Source organism: Balaenoptera borealis (genome assembly GCF_965194805.1).
Source record: "Balaenoptera borealis genome assembly, chromosome: 1".
Lineage (NCBI taxonomy): Eukaryota > Metazoa > Chordata > Mammalia > Artiodactyla > Balaenopteridae > Balaenoptera > Balaenoptera borealis.
Window position 1 is genome coordinate 102,164,101 of NC_138860.1, and position 27,111 is coordinate 102,191,211.

Consider the following 27,111-nt stretch of genomic DNA (forward strand, 5'->3'; position numbering starts at 1 on the left):
CTGTGAAATCTATTCTCTGTTCTCTTGTCTTTTACTTAAGGGCACCAAAAATCCCTCTTCTCAGGTATATAGATCTTATCTATTTCTGTGTTGAACAACAAAAGGAATCTAAAATATTAAAAGTCACATAACACCTAGAGCAAAAGAAACGTCTTAAGACAGGAAAAATATGAATAAACCATTTATGAGTATGGGATTTTGGAAACTTGAAAGTTGAGAGGTTAGAGACCTGTATAGCTAACAATGTTGTGATAGATTTCATGTCAATAGGGTAAAGATTAAATGATTTTATGATTAATTTTTACTCTGGAAATGGTTAATAGAACTGTGTAAACAAAACAGAAAAACTGTAAGTTTAACTCATTAGCATAATAGGGCAAGTTATTCTGATATTCAATAATTCAAAGAGTAGAGAACATAGTTGATGATGATTAAAATATTATACTACAGGATTTCAGTATATTAATTAAATGTGGTGGTAAGTTTATGGCAAAAATACTCCTACAACAATATCTTGATGGCTTCCAAAATAATACTTCTTTTTTTGTCCTAACTTTCCATGTTTGCCGCTTTAGATCTCTTCTCACAGACAGGCAGACTGTATTTGCATGGAGCTTCATGACTTGCAAAAAGCTTTTTTTTTTTTTTTTTAAATCAAGTTCTTGTTAGTCTTTAAAGAAAATGATTTAATTTGGTCCTTTTCATGTTCAGGTGAATGTGAATAGGACTGGCTTACATTCAATTAATTTACATGAGAACTGTAAAAATCTGTGGAAGAGGGGAACTGTTTTCCAAGCAAGAAAAATTAGAACACATTTATGATATCTGGCAGCTTTTTTTCATCTAAGTTTGTAGGCCTAGATCTGAGTACTAGGCAGACTTTCATTCATTTCATATGCAGATATGCTACATAGATTTGGAACCCATTCATTAAGAGTGCAGATCTGAAGGAAAAAATGATCCCTGAGATATAAGACACAGCAACGGCAGTCAATTAGATTTATAAAAGGAACAGAACAATAATCATCACAAAATACCATCATGTAAAACTGATAATTTTTGCTACTTTTTGAAACAGAAAAAATTTACATAGACTTAAATTGAGGATATACAAACAAACTAAAATATATCAGAAATTTTTGACATATGAGCTGGTGACTGTGATATTAATAATTTGCATATGGATAATTAAGAAATTGACTGTTTGGAAAATTGTATAAAATAGTGGAAAATTGGGGTTTCCGTGGCGGTCCAATGGTTAAGACTCCGCGCTTTCCAATGCAGGGGTCGTGGGTTCGATCCCTAGCCGGGGAACTAATATCCCACATGAAACGTGGTGCAGCCAAAAAATAAATAATATAAAATAGTGGAAAATCACAAGATTTAGAGCCTTAAAGAGAACTGTATTTTATTTTATTTTATTATTTTAATTAATTTTATTTATTTAGTTAACATCTTTATTGCAGTATAATTGCTTTACAATGGTGTGTTAGTTTCTGCTTTATAACAAAGTGAATCAGCTATACATATACATATCCCCATATCTCCTCCCTCTTGCAGCTCCCTCCCACCCTCCCTATCCCACCCCTCTAGGTGGTCACAAAGCACCGAGCTGATCTCCCTGTGCTACGTGGCTGCTTCCCACTAGCTATCTATTTTACATTTGGTAGTGTATATATGTCCATGCCACTCTCTCACTTTGTCCCAGCTTACCATTCCCCATCCCGGTGTCCTCAAGTCCATTCTCTACGTCTGGGTCTTTATTCCTGTCCTGCCCCTAGGTTCTTCAGAACCTTTTTATTTTTTTTTTAGATTCCATAAATATGTGTTAGCCTACGGTATTTGTTTTTCTCTTTCTGACTTACTTCACTCTCTATGACAGACTCTAGGTCCATCCATCTCCCTACAAATAAGTCAATTTCATTTCTTTTTATGGCTGAGTAATATTCCATTGTATATATGTGCCACATCTTCTTTATCCATTCATCTGCTTATGGACACTTAGGTTGCTTCCATGTCCTGGCTATTGTAAATACAGCTGCAATGAATATTGTGGTACATGACTCTTTTTGAATTATGGTTTTTCTCAGCATATATGCCCAGTAGTAGGAATGGTGGGTTGTATGGCAGCTCTATTTTTAGTTTTTTAAGGAACTGCCACACTGTTCTCCATAGTGGCTGTATCACTTTACATTCCCACCAACAGTGCAAGAGGGTTCCCTTTTCTCCACACCCTCTCCCGCATTTATTGTTTCTAGATTTTTTGATGATGGCCATTCTGACTGGTGTGACGTGATACCTCATTGTAGTTTGGATTTGAATTTCTCTAATGATTAGTGAAGTTGAGCATCTGTATATCATGTGTTTGTTGGCAATCTGTATATCTTCTTTGAAGAAATGTCTGTTTAGGTCTTCTGCCCACTTTTGGATTGGGTTGTTTGTTTTTTTGATATTGAGCTGCATGAGCTGCTTGTAAATTTTGGAGATTAATCCTTTGTCAGTTGTTTCATTTGCAAATATTTTCTCCCATTTGAGGGTTGACTTTTCATCTTGTTTATGGTTTCCTTTGCTGTGCAAAAGCTTTTACGTTTCATTAGGTCCCATTTGTTTATTTTTGTTTTTATTTCCACTTCTCTAGGAGGTGGGTCAAATACGATCTTGCTGTGATTTATGTCATAGAGCACTCTGCCTGTCTTTTCCTCTAAGAGTTTTATAGTGTCTGGCATTACATTTAGGTCTTTAATCCATTTTGAGTTTATATTTGTGTATGGTGTTAGGGAGTGTTCTAATTTCATTCTTTTACATGTAGCTGTCCAGTTTTCCCAGCACTACTTATTGGAGAGGCTGTCTTTTCTCCATGTATATTCTTGCCTCCTTTATCAAATATAAGGTGAGCATATGTGTGTCGGTTTATCTCTTGGCTTTCTATCCTGTTCCATTGATCTATATTTCTGTTTTTGTGACAGTACCATATTGTCTTGATTACTGTAGCTTTGTAGTATAATCTGAAGTTCGGGAGCCTGATTCCTCAAGCTCCATTTTTCTTTCTCAAGATTGCTTTGGCTATTTGGGGTCTTTTGGGTTTCCATACAAATTGTGCAATTTTTTGTACTACTTCTGTGAAAACTGCCATTGGTAGTTTGATAGGGTTTGTATTGAATCTGTAGATTGCTTTGGGTAGTATAGTCATTTTCACAATGTTGATTCTTCCAATCAAAGAACGTAGTATATCTCTCCATCTGTTTGTATAATCTTTAATTTCTTTCATCAGTGTCTTATAGTTTTCTGCATACAGGTTTTTGTCTCCTTAGGTAGGTTTATTCCAATGTATTTTATTCTTTTTGTTGCAATGGTAAAGGGGGTGTTTCCTTAATTTCTCTTTCAGATTTTTCATCATTAGTTTACAGGAATGCAAGAGATTTCCGTGCATTAATTTTGTATCCTGCTACTTTATCAAATTCATTGATTAGCTCTAGTAGTTTTCTGGTAGCATCTTTAGGATTCTCTACGTATAGTATCATGTCATCTGCAAACAGTGACAGCTTTACTTCTTCTTTTCTGATTTGGATTCCTTTTATTTCTTTTTCTTCTCTGATTGCTGTAGTTAGAACTTCCAACACTATGTTGAATAACAGTGGTGAGAGTGGACAACCTTGTCTTGTTCCTGATCTTAGAGGAAATGGTTTCAGTTTTTCACCACTGAGAACGATGTTGGCTGTGGGTTTGTCATATATGGCCATAATTATGTGGCGGTAAGTTCCCTCTATGCCTACTTTCTGGAGAGTTTTTATCATAAATGGGTGCTGAATTTTGTCGAAAGCTTTTTCTGCATCCATTGATATGAGCATATGGTTTTTCTCCTTCAATTTGTTAATATGGTTTATCACACTGATGGATTTGCGTATATTGAAGAATCCTTGCAATAATGGGATAACCCCCACTTGATCATGGTGTATGATCCTTTTAATGTTCTGTTATCTGTTTGCTAGTATTTTGTTGAGGATTTTTGCATCTATGTTCATCAGTGATACTGGCTTGTAGTTTTCTTTCTTTGTGACATCTTTGTCTGGTATTGGTATCAGGGTGATGGTGGCCTTGTAGAATTAATTTGGGAGTGTTCCTCCATTTGCTATATTTTGAAGAGTTTGAGAAGGATAGATGTTAGCTCTTCTCTAAATGTTTGATAGAATTCACCTGTGAAGCCATCTGGTCCTGGGCTTTTGTTTGTTGGAAGATTTTTAATCACAGTCTCCATTTCAGTGCTTGTGATTGGTCTGTTTATATTTTCTGCTTCATCCTGGTTCAGTCTCAGAAGGTTGTGCTTTTCTAAAAATTTGTCCAGTTCTTCCACGTTGTCCATTTTATTGGCATATAGTTGCTTGTAGTAATCTCTCCTGATCCTTTGTATTTCTGCAGTGTCAGTTGTTTCTTCTCCTTTTCATTTCTAATTCTATTGAGTCTTCTCCCTTTTTTCTTGATGAGTCTGGCTAATGGTTTATCAATTTCGTTTATCTTCTCAAAGAACCAGCTTTTAGTTTTATTGATCTTTGCTATTGTTTTCTTTGTTTCAATTTCATTTATTTCTGCTCTGATATTTATGATTTCTTTCCTTCTGCTAACTTTGGGGTTTTTTTGTTCTACTTTCTCTAATTGCTTTAGCTGTGAGTTCAGGTTGTTTATTTGAGATGTTTCCTATTTATTGAGGTAGGATTGTATTCCTATAAACTTCCCTCTTTGAACTGCTTTTGCTGCATCCCATAGGTTTTGGGTCGTCGTGTTTTCATTGTCATTTGTTTCTAGGTATTTTTAATTTCCTCTTTGATTTCTTCAGTGATCTCTTGGTTATTAAGTAGTGTATTTTTTAGCCTCCATGTGTTTGCATTTTTTACCGATTTTTTCCTGTAATTGATATCTAGTCTCATAGCATTGTGGTCAGAAAAGATACTTGATACGATTTCAATGTTCTTCAATTTACCATGGCTTGATTTATGACCCAAGATATCATCTATCCTGGAGAATGTTCCATGAGCAGTTGAGAAGAAAGTGTATTCTGTTGTTTTTGGATGGAATGTCCTATAAATATCAATTAAGTCCATCTTGTTTAATGTATCATTTAAAGCTTGTGTTTCCTTATTTATTTTCATTTTGGATGATCTGTCCATTGGAGAAAGTAGGGTGTTAAAGTCCCCTACTATGATTGTGTTAATGTCAAGTTCCCCTTTTATGGCTGTTAGCATTTGCCTTATGTATTGAGGTGCTCCTATGTTGGGCTCATAAATATTTACAATTGTTATATCTTCTTCTTGGATTGATCCCATGATCATTATGTAGTGTCCTTCTTTTTCTCTTGTAATAGTCTTTACTTTAAAGTCTATTTTTTCTGATATGAGAATTGTTATTCCAGCTTTCTTTTGATTCCCATTTGCATGGAATATCTTTTTCCATCCCCTCACTTTCAGTCTGTATGTGTCCCTAGGTCTGAAGTGGGTCTCTTGTAGATAGCATATATACGGGTCTTGTTTTTGTATCCATTCAGCCAGTCTATGTCTTTTGGTTGGAGCATTTAATCCATTTACATTTAAGGTAATTATCGATATGTATGTTCCTATTACCATTTTCTTAATGTTTTGGGTTTCTGTAGCTCTTTTCCTTCTCTTGTGTTTCCTGCTTAGAGAAGTTCCTTTAGCATTTGTTGTAAAGCTCGTTTGGTGGTGCTGAATTATCTTAATTTTTGCTTTTCTGTAAAGGTTTTAATTTCTTCATCGAATCTGAATGAGATCCTTGCTGGGTAGAGTATATTGGTTGTAGGTGGTTCCCTTTCATCACTTTAAATTTGTTCTGCCACTCCCTTGTGGCTTGCAGAGTTTCTGCTGTAAGATCAGCTGTTAACCTTATGGGGATTCCCTTGTATGTTATTTGTTGCTTTTCCTTTCCTCCTTTTAATATTTTTTGTTTGTATTTCATTTTTGATAGTTTGATTAATATGTGTCTTGGTGTGTTTCTCCTTCGATTTATCCTGTGTGGGACTCTCTGTGCTTCCTGAACTTGATTGACTATCTCCTTTCCAATGTTAGAGAAGTTTTCAACTATAATCTCTCAAATATTTTCTCAATCCCTGTCTTTTTCTCTTTTTCCGGGACCCCTATAATTCAAATGTTGGTGCATATAATGCTGTCCCAGAAATCTCTGAGACTGTCCTCAATTCTTTTCATTCTTTTTTCTTTATTCTGTTCCCTGGCACTTATTTCCACCATTTTATCTTCCTGCTCACTTATCAGTTCTTCTGCCTCAGTTATTCTTCTATTGATTCCTTGTAGAGAATTTTTAATTTCATTTATTGTGTTGTTCATCATTGTTTGTTTGCTCTTTAGTTCTTCTAAGTCCTTGTTAAATGTTTCTTTTGTTTTCTCCATTCTATTTCTAAGATTTAGGATCATCTTTACTATCATTACTCTGAATTCTTTTTCAGATAGACTGCCTATTTCCTCTTCATTTCTTTGGTCTTGTGGGTTTTTACCTTGCTCCTTCATCTGCTGTGTGTTTCTCTGTGTTCTCATTTTGCTTACCTTACTGTCTTTGGGGTCTCCTTTTCACAGGCTGCAGGTTTATAGTTCCCGTTGTTTTTGGTGTCTGCCCGCAATGGGTAAGGTTGGTTCAGTGGGTTGTGTAGGCTTCCTGATGGAGAGTACTGATGACTGTGTTGGTGGATAAGGCTGGATCTTGTCTTTCTTGTGGGCAGGACCGAATCCACTGGTGGGTTTTGGGGTGTCTGTGACCTTATTATGCTTATAGGCAGCCTCTCTGCTGATTGGTGGGGTTGTGTTCCTGTATTGCTAGTTGTTTGCCATAGGGTGTCCAGCACTGTAGCTTGCTGGTTGTTGAGTGGAGCTGGGTCTTAGCGTTGAGATGGAGATCTCTGGGAGAGCTTTTGCTGTTTGATATTACATGAAGCCAGGAGGTCTCTGGTGGACCAATGTCTTGAACTCAGCTCTCCCACCTCAGAGGCACAGGCCTGACACCCGGCCAGAGCACCAACAACCTGTCAGCCACACGGCTCAGAAGAAAAGGGAGAAAAAAGAAAGAAAAGAAGAAAGAAAGAAAGAAGGAAAGAGGAAAAGAAAATAAAGTTTTTAAAATAAAAATTTTGAAAAATTATTAAGAAAAAAATTAAAAAGTTATTAAATAAATAAGAAAAAAAAGAAAGAAAAGAGCAACCAAACCAAAAAGCAAATCCTCCAATGATAACAAGCACTAAAAACTGTCCAAAAAAAAAGGGACAGACCGAACCCTAGGACAAATGTTAAAAGCAAAGCTATACAGACAAAATCACACAAAGATACACAGTCACAGAAAGAGAAAAAGGAAAAAATATATATATATCCATATATTAAAAAAAAGAAGAGAACAACCAAATCTATCAATGATAATAAACTCTAAACTAAGATAAACATAAAACCAGAAACAAATTAGATGCAGAAAGCAAACCCCAAGTCTACAGTTGCTCCCAAAGTCCCCCTCCTCAATTTTGGGATGATTCATTGTCTGTTCAGGTATTCCACAAATGCAGGGTACCTTAAGTTGATTGTGGGAATTTTATCCACTGCTCCTGAGGCTGCTGGGAGAAATTTCCTTTTGTCTTCTTCACACAGCTCCTGGGATTCAGCTTTGGATTTGGCCCTGCCTCCGCATGTACGTCGCCCTCTGTCGTCTGTTCTTCACTCAGACAGGATGGGTTAAGGTAGCAGCTGATTAGGGAGCTCTGGCTCACTCAAGCTTGGGGTAGGGAGGGGTACGGAATGCGAGGTGAGCCTGCCGCAGCACAGGCCAGCATGACATTGCAACATCCTGAGGCGTGCTGTGTGTTCTCCTCAGGAAGTTGTCCCTGGATCATGGGACCCGGGCAGTGGCAGGCTGCACAGGCTCCTGGGAGAGGAAGTGTGGATAGTGACCTGTGCTTGCACACAGGCTTCTTGGTGGCTGCAGTAGCAGCCTTAGCGTCTCATGCCCGTCTCCAGTGTCTGCGCTAATATTCACGGCTTGCGCCCATCTCTGGAGCTCATTTAGGCCATGCTCTCAAACCCCTCTCCTCGTGCGCCCCAAAACAATGGTCTCTTGCCTCTTAGGCAGGTCCAGAGTTTTTCCCGGACTTCCTCCCTGCTAGCTGTGGTGTACTAGCCCCCTTTAGGCTGTGTTCACATAGCCAACCCCAGTTCTCTCCCTGGGATTTGACCTCTGAGGCCAAAGCCTCAGTTCCCAGCCCCAACCCGTCCCGGTGGGTGAGCAGACAAGCCTCTCGGGCTGGTGAGTGCTGGTCGGCACCGATCCTCTGTGCAGGAATCTCTCCACTTTGCCCTCTGCACCCATTGCTGCTCTCTCCTCCATGGCTCTGAAGCTTCCCACCACCCCCCACCCTCCGTCTCCACCAGTGAAGGGGCTTTCTAGTGTGTGGAAATTTTTCCTCCTTCACAGCTCCCTCCCAGAGGTGCAGGTTCCATCCCTATTCTTTTGTCTCTGTTTTTTCTTTTTTCTTTTGCTCTACTCAGGTACATGGAGATTTTCTTGCCTTTTGGGAAGTCTGAGGTCTTCTGCCAGCATTCAGTAGGTGTTCTGTAGAAGTTGTTCCTCATGTAGTTGTATTTTTGATGTATTTGTGGGGAGGAAGGTGATCTCCACATCTTACTCCTACACTATCTTGAATGTCTCTCCTTGAGAGCTGTATTTTAAATTCAGTGTCATCACTTACTGCCTGCAAAACTTTAAGCTCTTTGCATCAATTATCTTAACTATCAAACACCACAACAAAAGTATATTTATCTTATGAAATAGTTGAATGGGTTACTTAATCTATAAGGCATGAAAGCATATTATAATTCCTAAAGCATGATACAGCTCTGTCTGTGCTTAAATATGATTTTTGTGTTTCCTCCACTTTTACTACACATTTTCATGTTCACATGGGAATAGGTTTATGTCACTTACTATACAGAACTACAGAGTAAACTTAATGTACTATTTATTTATTATGTATATGTGTGTATATATATCTTTATATTCCCCTTATTAGTTAGATGCTATATATAAACATATATGTGTATACACACACACCTATATGCACTCACACACACATATATAGTTGTTATAAGTTCAAAAGGCTAATTGAAATCCTTAGCACAACCACCAATAAAATACCCCAAAAATATACAGAAAAGGAAATAAAAAAGGAACAAAAATGGCACACTACAAAGTACAATCAAACACAAAAGAAGGGAAGTAAAGAGAATTTGAGGATCCAAAAAGATATGATATTAGAAAACAAATAGAAAAATGACAGAAGTAAATCCTTCCTTATGTGTAATTACTCTAAATATAAATGGAATTAAATGCCCTAATCAAAAAGCATAGAGAGGCAGAATGGATTTTAAAAGAGCACTATCCACCTACATGCTGTTAAGACTAACTTTAGACACATATAGGTTGAAATTGAAAGATGGACATAAAAACCTTTCATGAAAATAGTAGCACAGAGAGAGCTGGGGTGGTATACAAATATAAGACAAAATAGAATATAAGTTAAAAATTACTATAAGATACAAAGAAGGACATTATACATAGAGAAAGGGCCAATCCATTAGAAGATGTAACAATTATCAACACATTACACACCTGCAAATAGAGCCCCAAAATACATGAAGCAAAAACTGACAGGACTGAAGCGAGAAATAGACAGTTCTACAATAATTATTGGAAACTTCTATGTCTCATCCTCAATAATGGATAGAATAAGACAGAAGATCAATAAGGAAACAGAACACTTAAGTAACATTACAAACCAAATAGGCCTAGCAGACATATGTAGAACACTTCACTCAAGAATACACATTTTCTCAAGTTTACATGGAACGATCTCCAGCTTAGATTATATGTTAGGTCACAAGCACGTCTCAGTGAGTTTAAAAGGATTTAAATCATACAAAGTATCTTTTCTGACTATGACAGAATGAAACTAGAAATCAAGACCAGAAGAAGTGGAAAATTTACGATGATGTACAAATAAAACATGTTTAAAAACAAACGGGGGCTTCCCTGGTGGCGCAGTGGTTGTGAGTCTGCCTGCCAGTGCAGGGGACACGGGTTCGAGCCCTGGTCTGGGAAGATCCCACATGCCGCGGGGCAACTGGGCCCGTGCACCACAACTACTGAGCCTGCGCGTCTGGAGCCTGTGCTCCACAACAGGAGAGGCTGCGATAGTGAGAGGCCCACGCACCGCGATGAAGAGTGGCCCCTGCTTGCCGCAACTAGAGAAGGCCCTCGCATAGAAACAAAGACCCAAAACAGCCAAAAATAAAATAACTAAATAAATAAATTAAAAAAAAAAAAAGACTACTGCAAACACAGGAATTAAAAAAAAAAGAACAAATGGATCACAGGGGAAATTAAAAGAAAAATTAGAAAATACTTTGAAATAAATGAAAATGAAGACACAACATGCTAAAATGTATGAGGTGTAGTGAAAACTGTCCTCAGAGGAAATTTATAGCTGGAAAGGCCTGCATTTAAAAAGAATAAAGATTTCAAATCAATAACCTAAAGTTAAATCATAAATAATTAGAAAGAGAAGACCAAATTAAATCCAAGGTGAACAGAAAAAAGGAACTGATAAAGATTAGAGCAGAGGTAAATGAAATAGAGAATAGAAAAACAATAGCAGTAATGAAATAAAAATTGGCCCTTTGAAAAGACCACAAAATGGACAAACTTAGGAAGATTGATTTAAAAAAAGAGAGAATACTCAAATTACTAAAATCAGGGAAAAAAATGGAAACATTACTATTACAGATATAAATAGGATTATATGAGAAAACTATGATCAATTGGATGACAACAAATTAACTTAGATGAAATTAACATATTCCTAGAAAAGCACAATTACCAAACTAACTCAAGAAAAATAGAAAATCTTATAGACATATCCAAGTAAAAACATCTGCACTCAAAAACCAACAAAGGAAAGTTCAGATCCACATGGGTGCACTAATAAATTCTACTAAACACTTAAAGAAAATTAATAGTGATCCTTTTCAAATTCTTCCAAAAAATAAACGAGGAAGGACCACTTCAAATTCATTCTATAAGGCCAGCATTACCCTGAAACAAAATGAACAAAATTCTGAGAAAACTGTAAACCAATATTCCTCATAAATATACAAGCAAAAATCCTCAACAAAATAACCAACTGATCAAACATTATATTAAAAGGATTATACATCATGACCAAATGGGATTTATCCCAAGAATGGAAGGATGGTTCAATATACTCTCTCTCTCTCTCTCTATATATATATATATATATATACAGCACATTAATAGAATGAAGGGGAAAAAAACCCCTACACTTGATTATCTTAATTGATGTAGAAAACACATTTGAAAAAATTCAATACCCTTTCTTGATAAAAATTCTTAACAAACTAAGAATTAAAGGGAATCTCCTCAACTCAGTAAGTACATTTATGAAAACCCCACAGCTAATATCTTACTGAATTATGCGACACTGAATATCTTAACCTAAGATCAGTAATGTGACAAGGATGCTCAGTGGGGCACTTATATTCAGCCTTGTATTGGAACTTCTAGCTGGAGCAATTAAGCAAGAAAAAGAAATAAAAAGCATCCGAATTGGAAAAGATAAAGTTAAAATATCCCCATTTGCAGGTGACATAATTTTATATGTAGAAAAACCTAAACAATTCACACACACACACTCACACACACACAGACACACAAACACACACATTTAGAGCTAAAAAATTTCAGCAAAGTTCAGGATACAACATAAACACACAAAAATTAGTTGTGTTTTTATTAAAACAGCAATAACAAACCAAAAAGGAAATTAAGAAATTAATACCATTTATAATAGCATCCAAAAGAATAAAATATTTAGGAATACATTTAACAAAAGAAGAACAAAATTTAAATTCTGAAAAATACAAAACATTGAGGAAAGATATTAAAGAAGATCTAAACAAATGGAAAGACATTGCATATTTATGGATCAGAAGACTTAATAGTGACAAGATAGCAATATGACCTGAACTGATCTAATCTATACATTCAGCACAACGTTAATCAGAATCACAGCTGCCTTCTTTGTAGAAATTGATATGCACGGCCTTAAATTCATATGAAAGCTCAAAACAACAACAACAAAAAGTCAAAACAATTTTGAAAAAGATGAACAAATTAGAAGTTACATTTCCTGATTTCAAAAGTTACTACAAAGTTACAGTAATTAATGTGATACAGGCATATGGATAGATATGTAGATCAATGGAATAGAAATAAATCCATACATGTTTGATCAACGGATTTTTGACCAAGGTATCAAGACCATTCAGTTGAGACAGAATAGTCTTTTCAACGCATGATGCTGAGACAACTGGATATCCACATGCAAAAGAAGGAAGTTGACACCTTACTTCATACCAGGTACAAAAATTACCTTAAAGTGGATCAAAGACCTAAATGTAAAGTCTCAGACTATAAAACTTGTAGAAGAAAACCTAGGGGTAAATATTTGTGACCTTAACTTGGCAATGGGTCATTAGATATGATATCAAAAACACAAGAAAGGAAAGAAAAAAATAAATTATAGTTCATCAAAAGTAAAAACTTTTGTGCAGCAAAGGACGTTATCAAGAAAGTAAAAAGACAACCCAAAGAATGGTGGAAAATATTTGTAAATTATATAACTGATAAGAACATATAAAGAACTCTTGTAAAAATACACATAACATGATTAAAAACATGCCAAGGTTATGAATTAACATTTCTCAGCAAAGATATATAAATGGCTATGGCGCACATGAAGAGAGGCTTGATATCATTAGTCATCAAGGAAATGCAAATCAAAACCACAGTAGTATTCCACTTTACACTGAGTAGAACTACGATAATCAAAATGTCAAATAATAACAAGCGTTGACAAGGATGTGGATGTGGTAAAATCAGAACCATTACAGATTGTTGGTGGGAATGAAAAATGGTACAGATACTTTGGAAAATAATCTGGAAGTTACTCAAATTTTACCCAAGAGCAATGAAAATAAATGTGCATATGATAACTTGTACACGAATGTTGATAGCAGCATTATTCATAATAGCCAAAGGGTGGAAACAACCTAAATGTTTATCAACTGATGCATGGTTAAATACAATTGTGGTATACCCTTACAACACAATATCATTTATCCATAAAAAATATCAATGTCCTGATACATGCTATAACGTGTATGAACCTTTAAAACATGTTTAGTGAAAGAAGACAGATACACAAGATCACATATTTTGTAAAATGACAAGGATAGACAAATCTATAAAGTAGACTAGTGTTTACTTAGGGCTGGGGAAGATTGGGGGGTTGGGAGGTGATAGCTAAAGGGTATGAGCTTTCATTTAGAGATGACGAAAATGTTTTAAATTTGATTGTAGTTATGGTTGCACTTTGTGAACATACTAAATATCTTTGAATTGTACACTTTCAGTGTGTGAATTGTATGGTATGTGAATTTGTGAATCATATCTTCATAAAGCTCTTACAAAAAAAATTAGCTGTCCATATGTGTCAGTCTATTTCTAGACTTTCTAATCTTTTTTCATTGATCTACTTGTATATGTTGATGTAAAAACACACTGTCATAATTTTGTATATTTATAATAAGTTTTAAAATCAGGTTAGCCCTTTGACTTTGTCCTTATTTTTTGAAAGTTATTTTGCCAATTCTAGTTCCTTAGAATTTCTGAATGAATTAAGCACTACGTCAATTTCTATAAAAAGCCTGTTGAGATTTTAATAGTTATTTAATTTATCTTAGATATTTTTGACCTCCTCATAATATTCAAACTTCTGAGACATGACCAAGGTACCTCTCTCCTTTTATTTAAGGCTTCTTTAATTGTTTAACAACGATGAGCATAGTTTTCAGTTCTCATTTTGTAAGTCTCACACATTTTCTTCAAGACATATATATTATATTATTATAGACGTTATTTTAATTTTAATTTCAGGTTTTTTTAATTTCAGAGGGTTTTTCATATTGATATTACATACTGCAACCTTCCTATACTCATATATTAGTTCTAGTAACAGTTTTGTAAATCTATCAGATTTTCTACATTGATGATCCTGTTGTCTGCAAATTAAGATAGTTTTACTTCTTCCTTTCCAATCTGGATACCTTTTTTGCATATCTTATTACACTTATTAAAACCTCCAGCACAATATTAAATAGAAGTATGAGTGAGATATACTTGTCTTTTTCCTGATTTTATGGGGAAAATATTCTGTCGTTTGCTATTAATTATGATGCTAGCTGTAGAGTTGATCAATAGATGCTTACATCAGGCTGAAGAAACCCTTTTCTCCTAGTTCGCTGAAAGTTTTTCTTTTCAAAAGCGAATTTTGGATTTTGTTCAATTTCTCTCACATATGTTGAGATTGCTGATGTTGGCTATGACTAATTAGAAACAATCTCAAGCTGGATATGAGATCATCTTCAACTCAATAACACGTTAGAGGAGTGAGCACCTAGACGAAATTAATGGAGGCATTGGATTTGGGGTAGGAACCAAGAACATCCATTCACCTGTCTTTCAAGTGAAGCCACTTTCTCCTTTTTCCCAAAACTTGTCATCAGCCAAAATTGAAGTGTTCAGAGTGTATTCTTTTAGGCCTCTCTGCCTTTGTATATTCTGTCTGTTTCCCATTTACACATTCTCAGTATCTCCATGTGCATGATACACCTCCAACCACACTTTAAGTCTAAAAAACTCATGAGGAAAATTTTTACACAGAGAGTTCTTAACTCCCTTTCCAGGCTTCTACGTGGAAATACAGAGAGTTGTATTTTTAATACAGAATAATAATAGCATAATATGGATAGTATTTTGGGAGTCGAGGACATAGTGTCACAGCACCAAGAACTATGTAATATTTTCAAAGTGTTTAGAAATTTTCTGTTTCACTGGGACACATACTCTGTGAGATCATTCAGACCATGTTTTGGATTAAAAATATATTTCATTAAATGCTTCTTCCACATAACCTAATTTGTCAGAATATAAACAGTTCTTCTTGGTTTAAATATTGAATGAAAAAATGGTCATTAGAGTAATGACAAATATTGCAGAGAGTTTACCTGTGGGTAATTAGCTTCCCTTCAGTCATTAGATTTTAGCTCTCCTTTATTTAACACTTTTAAAAATTATCCTAAATGAGGGGATGAATAGTGTAATAATGTGATGCTCATGTGACTTTACAGAATTTCTAGAGAAAATAAACAAAATTACAATCAAATACCAGATAAAATCATGGATTTTAGAGACTATCGTTGTGATTAATCCATGGATATTAGAAATAATAAAATATAAAAGACAGATTAATTAACACATTTCATAAAGAAAAGTGATATAGCACAGTCAACAAAAGAAACAAAATCCATGAATATAACAGTAAATACAAAATGAAGAGACATCCTGTACTAAGAAAGGAAGTTGATATTGTTATTGGTGAGACTGCAGCTGCAATATTGTGTTAATTCTGGGGCACTTCAATATCAGGCATATGTAGTAATGCTGGAAAGAGTCCGGAAAAAAAAAAAATAATAACTGAATAATGACAAGGGAAGACTGATTTATGGGTGGAGAGCAAAGCAGCATAATATTTATAGCTGGGCTGAAGGAATATGAAAATAATCTGCAAATATTTGAAAGATGTAAATAACAAGTAGAAAAGGAATTCTTGAGGAGGAAGCAGAATTAGAGGCAATGCAATCTGAATGAAAAGTGGCAGTGTTATTTATGCAAAGGAAAGATTAAAACACACACATAACTTCCTGACTGGACTACTAAATAGAAGAACAGTCTTTCTCCTTACGCATTAAATGCCCTCCTGCACAAAACACTAAAATGTGTTATTTTATGGACTACTCATGGGTTGACAGGCAGAAAGTGTGAATTATTTTATCAAAACCAGAACAGAAAGATATAGGATATGTTGTCTGACTCACTATGAATCTACAGAATAGAATTCCATTTTTTTCTTTGATTTAAGAATGTAGAGTCTTATTTTTTGTTTTTTAAATCCTTCACATAAGAGGTTATTTATGATGATTGGGAACAGATCATCACTAAAATCATAAGCAAGCAGGGAACATTTACATAGAAAAGCTGTGCTAAGATCCTATTCCATGAGGAGAGGACGAATGATCGGCATTTAAGTAGACCTACAGATGGTAGCTTTTCCATTGTAGCGTTTCATTGTGTGCGTCTACGAATCTAGCCTCTCAACTGCTTGAATTTCTCTCCTCCAATTGTCGTATTTAACAACGTGAATTGATAATGTCACCGGCAAAGCCCATCAACAACTCCCAGGGTATAAAAATAAAATCTGGGTAATAATGTCTACCTTTTTTTCCTTTGTGCTTAGTCTAGTTTCAGTTGCTCATAGGGTGCCACGCACAGAGGCCTTGCACCTGGCACTTCTGACCAGAGTCCCCAGTGTGACATGGCTGCACCCGACACCGACACGTCAGCTCAGCAGAAACCTCAATTCAAGACGGCGGCGGCGGGCTCTGCGCAAAGACGTTGCCCTGGGAACTGCCATCTGGAGCCTGAGCAGCAAGGCTGTGGCCGCGCAAGACCCTTGAGACCTCCACCCCCTCTCCCCTGAAGAACCCTATAAAAACAGCCCCGCCCACAGCCTTTCAGGAGAGCGAGTATCTAGAGTGCGTGCCAGCACCTCTCTATTCTCTGATCAAAGAATAAAGCTCTCCTTTGCTTCTGAACCGAACTTGGTCTCCTTCTATTGGCGAGAGTAACACGGGACAGAAGAACCCTTGTTGGGGACAAACTCAGGAGGGCTGGTGACAGTAATTCAGTCCTATGTTTATTCCTTAGAATTTCTCATTATTTTTACACATCTTAAAAAAAAATGACAAAGTATTTCACTCTTTAAAGTCCCTTCCCATATTCCCACTCACTTCCTATAAAACTGCATTTCTCACCTTTTTTTTTTTTTTTTTCAGTAACCCTCAGCAGCAGCCCCCATTTCACTTCTTTATTTTACTTTTCCCAAAGGTTGGATCACTTTACCTAATATGATAATCACTTCTTGGCATACACCCTCAAATTTCTTTGGACATCTCCCCCTTCCTTGTACTCTCCCAGAAAATAAAACTGTTTCTATCTAAATTTTTACTTATTCCACACCTGAATATGGATAGACTAAACATTTTTTAATGTGTGCTGTATAGGGAGGATATTAAATATTGGTACAAATCCGTTAGCTCCCTCTTTTGCGATAGACACATATCCAGGTAGATATACTTCCCAGCATCTTACACCACTATGGCAGGCTGTGCCCACAGGACTAATTTTTCATCAACTAAATGTTAGCAGAAGTGATGTTTTCATCCTTTGTCTATTTATACAGAATTTAAGCACACGATCTTTTTCTCTTTCCCATAGCCTGGAATAAGTTTGTGAGCCATATTTGAAGAGGCACATAAAGTCAGCCCATAGAGAAAAGGCAAGGTAAACTCTGGAAAGAAACTAGGAAATCCAATGATCTTCAGTGGCAGAAGCAGAGTTCCCCACCAATCTGAACAATCACTTCATGTCTGTTATTAGAAACCGAAGTAAACTTGCAGCTTTTTAAGCCATTTTATTTTCAGGATATCGCAATTAAAGTTGCTGATTCTTTAACTTAAAGTATTCACAGGGATCACATTGTATCCACTACCATCACCCTCACTATGCCTCTAGTGTTGACAAGCAATTTTTCTATGTTTGACTAGTCCACTCATCTTTCCACTCCCTTGAGGGATGATTTCAGACATTGTTTTCTCTCCTCAGGTATCCAACAACGTTTTCTCCATCCTCCCTTTTATCTAATAGCTTTGCATTTTATTTCATTGAAAAGGAAAAAAAAGAATAGAGAAATTCCAAAATTTAATATCACCATATCTACCTATTACAACCTGCATAATATGTTAGTATTGATTAACTTCATGACTAATTCCTCAACTCAAAGATATCACTCCAGTGATTTTCTCCTTCTCTACTGCATTATTAGTTTTCCTTCAAATGTTTACATCATTCCAATCAGTATGAAATATGCAGTTAGATAACCCATCAGAAATAGCAACAATAACAACAACTTCACTGATGCTCCCTTCTCCCCCCACCAGGTGCTCCATATTACTCCTCTTTTTTAGGGATATTCCATTGCTTAAATCAGAGTTAAGAAGTCATAAAAAGTTCATATATTGAGTTTTCTTAATATATGGCAAGTTCCTTAGTTTAATCAGAAAAATAATAATTGTATAATTGCTATTATTATTTGAACTCATACATTATATTGAAATAAATAAAAATGATAGATTTTCCAATTTATATAAAGAGTAACCCTGAATAAAATCAAAGGGCAAATGTGTCCTTTTCAGATAAGTCTGGTTAACCCCTTTTATCATGTCACTCCCTTAAAAGGTATAAAATATAAATTTTGTGACATGATAGATCAAGTAATTATTAATCTAAAACCACCCTTATTCTACATTTGTATCTCCCATTAGTCACCAAAATGAAATCCTTTGTTGCTGCTATTGTTATTCAATCTGTTCTATATGTTATTCTTGGAAAAACTATAAACACCTCACCTAACCATGCCTCTTCTGTCTTTTCCTATACCTGGAATGCCATCTCCTTCCTTGTACTTTCTGCGCATCTCCCAAATCAACCATGAAAAATGTGCTCACTATTCCACAAGGCTATGTTACAAATTATACTACTAATTTCATACTTCAGTATAAATTGAAGTATGGCACCTTTGTCATTTCATTTGTATAAATGTATCTCATTTTCACAAGATTTTAAAGTCAAGGGAGTATACAAATATTAAATTAAGGATAAAGCAAGGAGCATGTGTGGGAGGTGATGAAATAGGAAACTGTAAGGTCAATTGTGATGAAAATCAAATAGAAAACACTTCAAAACTACTAAAAGCAAATTAAGTTAGGAGAATATAATTCCTTGGAAAACAGAAATTTGCTGGTGGTTTTTGAGTGGAGAATGACATGATCAATACTGACCCTTAATGAGATCACTTTGAAAAATATTTATATAGTAAATTGAAAGGAAAGTGCAAAATGGAATATGGAGAGTGATCATTGCAGATCAGCAAGGAGCAACAGTAAGAATACCTGGGTACTTCAATGTACCAATTGGACAGCCAAAGAATGTGTGAAGCAAATGGGAATACAGAAGGTTAAATGAAAAACAAAATTATACGGATATATACATATATATGTACACATATATATGTCATTAACAAAGAAGTGGTGAATAAAACTATAGAAGTTTTGAGTGTTGAGAAGTGTGGAAATGTTATAAAATTAATGATTGATAGACTATCAAGGATTAGGTTGAGATTATCATAATTGTTTAAAATAAATATCAGGAAGCAATGAAGCCTTCTGTGCTTAGCTTATACAGAGAGAGTCATAAAATAAGAAGATCATGGGCCAAAATGCATTACCATTGCAGAAATCAAGGAGGCAGCCAAAGAATAAAATTATACCTCTGACATGGGCAACTATAACCACGGAGGCAGGAACTTGGAGTTTATAACATAGAAATTACTCATATTAGAGATAATAATAAAAACAGTAAAAATAGAGAGGCAAACGTTTGGTAACCCACACTGCTTCAGAAAATATCTGTGTATTATAATATTTTTTTATCTATAAGATGTATGAACAGATAATAAAGTCTAGAAGAAGAGTTTGGTCATATATATTAATCATATTATTATAAGTTAAAACATGTTATTTTATTAGAATTACAAATAATGAGTCATGATTATTCAGAAAAGCAAGACAATTATTTTCAACTCAAAAAACAAGGAAAATACAAGAGAGGAAAATATGAGTATATGATACTTATAAAAGTGACATTTTTACAGCAGTAGTTCATAAATATTTGTGAATCGATGAATAAAAATATATACAAAGATCAGAAAACTTTTTAAACCTGAAGCATATAGTTTTTATAAGATTTTTAAAAGCCAAGATTATATTGAATTTTAATTCCAGGTTAATAAATTTGAACTTTTGATTAGGAGAACTACTGACAGAATTATTAGGAAAATGCAGAGAATAGAGTTCTTCCATTAATTATGACTTTTTTGCTGCAGACAACAAAAACCAATTTGAGGGAAAATAACTGAAAATGCAATAAATTAGAGAAAGCTTTATATAAAGAGAATTTGGTTTCACAGAAACCAAAGGTAAGAACACAGGTTAATATTAAAGCTCCAGCAACATCTCTGCTTCTCTTTGTGCATTTGCTGTTGCTCTTTGTGAATCACTTATGTTGACCCTCAGTCCACAAGAAATAATAATCACTGCATCCAACTTTACATGTAAAAATTTAGACTATGTAAAGGAAGTAATCCACAGCTACTAATTCCAAATCTTGCATGAAAGAAACTTTCTGGTCTAAGTTATTACGGCTAGAGGTGGGCAGTAGGCACAATTTATTACAAATGGGAACAAACACTTCTAAATTAAAAGCAAAACATTCCTGAAATCCAGAAAAAAAGCCAAAACTTGTTGACTTATGGATAAACATCCCAAAAGCTGAATACTATAGTTCAAAATTTACCTTGTTACCTTAATATCAAATACCAGATTTAGAGTGTTTAAGGGAAGCATACATTTATATGAAAATACAGAACATCAAGTTTAGAAAGAAATAAATTATGAGAAATATCTTCAAAATATTTTGCCTATGGTAGGGAAATATTAAGTACATTGCATTTTTCTAACTAGTTTAGGTAGATTTTGAGAACTTTTACTCTAGTTTCATCTTTTAAAATTATACTAACATCTTGAATGTCTTGGATTTACAAATATAATATTATGTGTTAATTTAATACGAATGTGGCATTAAATGTAAATAGAAATCTATTTAAGAAAATAGAAGATATTTAAAATAGAAGACATTGTTTTCAGAAAATAGATACTGTGATTCTTCAATCTGCTTTTCAGGAAAAATATGATTTTTAATTTATCTGCCAGTTGATTATAATTGTAGTTCTATTTTTCAAGATTAAAAAAGTTATAACCTCAGTGTTACAAAGCTTCTGCTCAGATAAATTACTTCATAAAATTCACTCTAGAAGCAAGCACCCAAATATCATACTCATCTCTGTATTGGCAAAATATTTAAAATAAAATTATGTTGTCATTAGAAAGTCCATTTGAAATTTCAATAACATATCTAGAAACAAAACAGCTTGTAGGACATAATTCTTCTCCTTTCATCATTTACAATTTATTTGAATTTTATGTCATGCTCACTTATTCCAATACTACAATGCTCCTCCCACTTTTTGAACTTATGATATCCTTCTTTGTCTTCATTTGAACATTTTCAAATGTAAATTTAGGGAGTTTCTTTTATATTATGCAAACTGTGAATTGTAAATATAAAATCTGAAATATTAGTACTGGACAGTATAACAATATTGTTGTATGGAGAAAGATATTCTCAAAAACATAGATATGTTAAGTCAGGTGTTCAAAAGGAAAATAAGTTCAAAAGAAAATAAAACTGGTATCAGTGCACATTATATTCCCAATTAAAGTAATTATTTGCTGTGTCTCTGGTAAAAGGAATTTACTCTACACATGAGCCCTGGAGTGTTACAATAGCAAATGTATTTCTTATAGAGTTTCATTGTTGTTTTTCATTTGTTTTTGTTTCATTTTTAATGCATACAGAGGTGTGGATAAGTCATCATTAAAGTGGGATTATTAATAGGTTTCAATAACATGGAATATATTACTTGAGATAATCAGAGTAGGAAGAGATCAAAATTGGATCAAAACTGAGTGCTGATAAAGTTCTTATCAAAACAGACTTGATTTTATAAATGGTTGGATACAAGTCAATGTACCACTTTGAAATGCCAATCTAGCATAATATATTGCTTATGTTGTTGAGTATCTGAATGAAAATGTTTGTGTGTATACAAAGACAATACACAAAGACAATGCTAAAATCTACTAAAGATTGGTAGCGTTGTAAATTATATTCAATAAACACTTAACTGTGTACTGGGTACCAGGCACCATGCTAGGAATGAGTACTGTATAGGAAAGGCAGACAAAATCTGTTCCTTCATAGATAATAAATTCTAATGAATTACGTGCTTTCTGACTTATTTGTTCTCAATCTAACACAGGGGTCAACAAACATTTTTTGGGAAAGGGCCAGATAATAAATATTTTTGACTTTTCAAGCTACACAGGATCACTGTCATCTTCTTAATATATTTTTTCAACACTGTAAAAATGTAAAAATCATTTTAGATCATGTACCTCACAAAAACAGGCCACTAGCTATAGTTTGTCACCCTCCATTCTAAAAAATAATTCATGTGTTTGATCAATGATACCAGTAGGGTTAATTCTTTTCATTATCTGAAGGATTTGGATACTAGCTCACAGTCTTTTCTGTTCCAAGGATAGTCATTATTTTTGTAATTTAACAATTCTGGGTATGATCCATTCAATGCATTGTCCTTTAAGTTGGACTGAGTACAACTGATTGACAATCAGCATCCATTTCAATTTCTTTCAAGTTTTTTTTCCTGTGTTGCAGATAGGACATTTCTTTTAGTCTTCCTTGATGTTAGGTTCTAAATGTGGATAAGTTACACAGATTTGTTGTATAAAATTTGAAAGACAGTAGTTAAGCAGAGGCCAACTTCCTGCTCCATAAGGTTACTGAGCAACATCATGGATGTTATAGCCAAGTCACTCCATGAATATTGGAAGTTGATTGCAGGACTAAAGGCTGTTGGATTTCACTTTCTTGGGTCCATAATGTTGTGGAAGTTCTGGCACTAATCCCCTGATCCTGAATCCCTGAATTTCAGGTTATGTGTGCATGCTTGACCTCAGTAGTTCCAGCAATGACCTCTTGACCCTCTACGTTCATAACGTGGCAGAGATCATGATTCTAACAGGGGTCTATTCTCTTGTTTTCTGCCAATCATTTGAGAAACTCTCGTCTGGAGCCAACTCCTTTAGAACTTCCAATAATTTTGTAAGCATCTATTTCCCTGTTTTAAATTACTTTATGCTGAAATATGTAAAATAATCTCTGCTCCTTTCAGGTCTCTTCAACAGCAATCTATTCTCTACTAGAAGTGGTTGTGAGTAAAATATGTGCTCAAAGATGGGAAACAGAGATTAGTTATCTGACATTGTTGGGTTTTCAGTGAGACTAATTATCACTGAAAATGGGACATTGGTAATTCATGGAATGCAAAAGCAAAATACTTAAATTATTGCTTATGGTCACCTGGAATGAAATACTAATGTGTTGGCCATTTTGTTGCAAATAAAAAATGCAAGGAAGGTGGGGGTGGATTGGCAGTTTCTATTTGAATTGGAGAAGTTCAAGGAAAACAGAGATAAGCTCAGAGCATTAAAACCTAGTTTAAAACATGATGAAGGGGGGCTTCCCTGGTGGCACAGTGGTTAACAGTCTGCCTGCCAATGCAGGGGACACGGGTTCGAGCCCTGGTCTGGGAAGATCCCACGTGCCGCGGAACAACTGGGCCCGTGAGCCACAATTGCTGAGCCTGCGCGTCTGGAGCCTGTGCTCCGCAACAAGAGAGGCCGCAACAGTGAGAGGCCCGCGCACCGCGATGAAGAGTGGCCCCCCCTTGCCGCAACTAGAGAAAGCCCTTCGCACAGAAACGAAGACCCAACACAGCCATAAATAAATAAATAAATAAAAATTTTAAAATGACTAATACTCTCTAAAAAACAAACAAAAAAAAAGCATGAATTTGTTTAAAAAAAAAAACAAAAACAAAAACATGATGAAGGACTAAGGAGATTTTATGACTCTCCTGAAATCATTTCTTTTACGTTAGCCACAGGGGTAACATACTTAAAATCATCACAGATCTGATGTCATGAATTGCTGAATTAAAGCATCAGTTTAATTCACAGGTATTACCAGGTGTTGTATGTAAAAATCTGGGCACAGATTTGGAAATAGTAGAACTCCAATCACTGGAGTTGCAGAGGTAGGACATTTCTTTCAGTCATATAGGAGTGGATTCAGTTGACGATGAATACTCAACACCGTTGTCAACATGAGCAGCCTTTCATCTACTATTTGATAAGGTTGTACCCGCCTTGCCTGGAAACCCTATAATTACCACTACTAGAGGGAGTGACCTTACAAAAGAGTTATCCTCATGCTGTTCCCATTCCTTCTTCATACATAAATATAGTTAGATCTAAGAATACCCAAGAGAACAACACTAAATTCTCCTCAAAATAAAATAAGGCCCTGTTTATTTATTAGGTTGAATCATATGAATTGTATTTGACCATTTTTGACCTATAAATATAATTTATACATGTCCATCTAAAAATTGACATATACATTAATAACATATGTAAAAATGGCTACTAAGTGAAGCTAGAACAGGTCCTATGGGTTCTAACTTTAGTTTAACATAAAGGTATTGATATAAGGAGAGTTAATACAGATTCTGAATTCAGTGTGTTAGCCTAAGTAGCTCAGATGCCTGCTCAGTTGATTGAAATTTCAGCTTAATAACAATCCACACTAAAAGATATCTGGATGTCAAAAGTGGCTTGGCTTATGTTGAGGAAGGAATTCAAACAGGCGCATAGAAAATTTCTGTAACCTGAGGTCACATAACCTTTTTCATCTGAGAGAACACTGAAGATACAACCTTCACCAAGGCACTAAGATTAGGGTATCACAAATATTCTTTCAAAACTCTGGAGTAGCTATCCTTTGTGGACTGGAAATAAGAGTAGGAGAAGCTGCCATGGAAAATGAGTTCCCTGAATTAAAGGAGCAAATATATTGGCATTGGCAGAATCCAAGTGGTAGCATCTAACCAGCAGAATAAAAGTGAGAATGGTTATTTTAATAGGTAGCATAACTGGAGAGATAACCAGAAGGTTTGGACACAAGTCCAACTTGTAGTAAACTCTGGGATTGATGATATGAAAACTCATCCACTTTATGGATATTCTCACAATTCTGGGAGGTGTTTCAGAAGAGAATGCTCCTGACATTAAAATCTACTTGTCTGTATGGCCTGTTAGGAAGGTAGATGAATCTTGAGAAAATAACAATATTATCTCAAATGTAATTAGGTAATACACACAACGGTATCTCTTATTTACTGGAGCCATTCAACCTACATCCTTTCATGTGGTCACTACCATTGAGCTGAATAGTATTGGTTTTTCTCTGTCTCAATAAGCAGAGAACAACAGAAGCAGTTTAGTTCAACCTGGAAGGGACAGGAACACAATCTAGTTCTTCATCATTAAGTCCACAACAACTGTGTGATTCTGTTATAAATTAGTTCTATGCGTTTTCATACTTGCCTTTACATTGATAACATCAAGGCAATGTGACCAGAGGAACAAGGAGTAGTAAGTACCTTAGAAGTCTCAGTAATATCTATACTTGTTAGAAGTTGGGGGGAAAGTGTCATAAAAATTTGAAGACCTACACCATAAGTGCAGTTTTAGAGGGCCAAAAGTCTTGAGCATGTCAGGATACTCCTAAAATGAAAGGAAAAAAAAAAGAGAAAAAGAGAATTTGCTGCACTGTGCATACAATAGCACAGTATCTGAGGTCAAAGCTAAACATACCACTTTGTGTGTACTGATCTACCCATAAGATTTCTGTGTTTTTTGGAAAAATTCTTAGAGGAGAATAATTCTTTATATAACCTCAGGCCATGGTGCAAGCAGTTCTGACCTTGAGCAGATCAAATGTTGCTTGAAGTGTCTGTGGCAGATCAGGATGCTTTGTGGAGAATGAAGCAATTTCTGAAAGGAGAATCACAAAATATGCTCCTAGAGTTTTATAGCATAACTATTCCCTATTTGGAAACTTGGTATTCTCATGTTGAGAAATAGCTCCTGCATTGTTATTAAGATCAGTTGAACACCTGACTACAGAACAACAGAACCTATGCAAACTGATCTACTCATCATGGCTTAAATATTATCTGATCTAGCAAATCATGAAGCTAACTGTGTGTGGCAGTATTCCTTCTTCATTGGAAGTATATTCAAGATTAGACATAAGATGTTCCTGAAAACACAAGTTATGAACATGCTCATGTGGCTTATTCACCTAATTCACTTATTTCTACAGTGTTTCCACATTTCGCTCATCTACATACCCATGGAATTGTAACAAATATTTAGTTTTCTAAGGAAGGGGAAAAACTCCTGGTTTATAGATGATTCCATGGGACATCCTGGCATTAGGTAGAAGTAATCAGAAACACAGCACTACCACCACCTCAGGTGTGATCCTGGGCAAAAATTTGGATGGAAATCTTTCCAGTGAGCAGATATTTTAGATCTTGAACTGAGGATGGTAATTGCCTTATCTATACAGTTTTATACAGGCCAAATAAGTTAATATCTATAAACCACTTAATTTTTTTGTATTACTTCTTTGTTTATTATTCTTTTTAGTGCAAAATATAAGAAGTTAAAATCAACAGAGAATTATAAAAACTACATTATGTACTTAATTGTACACCCCTCTATAATTAATTATGAAAACTTGTTCAAACTGTTTCTAAATAAATTGTATAAACCACTTGTTTTTAACTTGGATTTAAAAGTTGAAAATTAAGTGTCTTAAACAAAGATTTAAACTTTGTTTACATTAATATTTAGAGATGTATGGCCTGTGAAGAAGGCCATATAACTGAGCAAATGTTGTTGGATCCATGTAGTTAATGTATTGAGACAAATTAGCAATAGTTACATAAAAAAAGTAAAGCAAGGAGATGTTAATTACAGAGAAACTATTGTTCAAGAAACAAAACACAGGTATAAATTATATATGAATCAGAAAATTCAGAATCACTTAATGATTTTCTCACCAAGTAGGCCTATAGATTCAAATCAACCCAGAAGACATCTTTGTAACATTTAGCAAATTTATTCTAAT